Raw genomic sequence first — 1,579 nt, forward strand, 5'->3', positions numbered from 1 at the left:
CTTTGAATACAAAGGATACCCTTTAATTCAGAATGATGAAGTACTGTAGGATATATATAGCTAGTTCCAGGCTGAGTATAGATGTTTGCTTTTCATCAACAACAAAAGAAATTTGAAAGGTGATAAAAATCATTCCCAGAAAAGCTTTAGAAAGCTGACTATTCCATTGCACTGCCTCTGGGGATTCAATGTACATATTCTCTCTTCTTCTGCTTTAACTTTCCCTCAAAATAACTGTATTATATTTGTCTAAGGTACCTAGAGACAAGAGACAGGCAAGGGAATGAATAGTTTTTTTTTTTTATGTTTATCAGCAATTGTTTTTCAAGTAAATATTATTTGTAAAAACAATCTTTCCTAGTCTGAAAATAAAGTATATACATAATATATATGTGTGTGTGTGTGTATATATATATATATATATATATATATCAGTTAAAATGATATTAAAATTAACTTTTGGATTATTTTTATTTTTAACTAAAAATTATCTTTATTTAACTAAAAAATGTAACTAAAAATTTGACTTGACTCATCATCTACTCTGGCATATTCCTCAGGAGATGGCATTACAAACACGTTCAGGGTTTGTATATCAGGCCAGTATTTCCATTGCCATCATCATCTCTTATACATTTCAGTCTTTTATATGAATGAATATTTTGAATATATTAGTGTATATTATTCATCTTTATGCCAATTGTGTCAAGAAGATAGAAACAGTTATTTTGTTCCCATTTTGTAGATGAACATACAGAGAGACAGACAGTAATCCCCTATCTTATGACAAAATAAACTATGAAATATATTTTACTGTGATAGAGCAGAGGTTCTCAAGCTCAGCAAAATTTGCACTTTTGGTGGGATATTGGGTTATTTTGGCTGTGTCTTTGCTCAGGGAATATGGTCATTTTTGTGCTTGTTGGATGTGCAATAACATTCCTGCAATCTTACCCACTATATACTAGTAGAACCTTCTCATTTGTAGCAACCAAAAACGATTCAAAACAAGGTAAGTGTTCCCAGAGTAAAAAACACTACAGTTTTAGTATATGTGCGTCAGCAGCATATATACTAAAACTGCAACAATACAGATAAGATTAGCATGGCCACTGTGCAAGGATGACATGCAAATTCATGAATTGTTCCATATATGTACATTATACCATTGATAAGAAAGAATCTTAGAGCTAGAGATAAAAATGATAAACTAATTCAAGTGTTTAAAGATGCAGAAAAGGGCAGTGCCTGTGGGTCAAAGAAGTAGGGTGCCGGCCCCATATGCCAGAGGTGGTAAGTTCAAACTCAGCCCCGGCCAAAAACTGCAATAAATAAATAAATAAATAAATAAACAAAGATGCAGAAAAGAAGAGAGGAAAAGCAGAACAATTGCTTGGAAAATTTTAGAACTTCATACAGTATTCAGAAGAAAAATGACCTAAAGCAGTGGTTCTCAACCTTCCTAATGCCACAACCCTTTAATCCAGTTCCCGTGGGTCATGAGTCATAGGTTGAGAACCACTGATCTAAAGGAGTGGCAGCCCTACTGGAGAAGGTCATAAATAAAAATTTCCCAAGC

At 33.1% G+C, this 1,579-nt stretch overlaps 1 non-coding gene across 1 annotated transcript; it reads left to right on the forward strand.

The window, feature by feature from the left end:
- The first annotated feature begins 1,052 nt into the window (after positions 1-1,052).
- Positions 1,053-1,157, forward strand: LOC128578735 (U6 spliceosomal RNA). The gene has a single exon (XR_008377870.1). It is a non-coding gene; the product is annotated as a U6 spliceosomal RNA (small nuclear RNA).
- The last annotated feature ends 422 nt before the right edge of the window (positions 1,158-1,579 follow it).

This window comes from Nycticebus coucang, chromosome X, assembly GCF_027406575.1.
Source record: "Nycticebus coucang isolate mNycCou1 chromosome X, mNycCou1.pri, whole genome shotgun sequence".
In the NCBI taxonomy this organism is placed as follows: domain Eukaryota; kingdom Metazoa; phylum Chordata; class Mammalia; order Primates; family Lorisidae; genus Nycticebus; species Nycticebus coucang.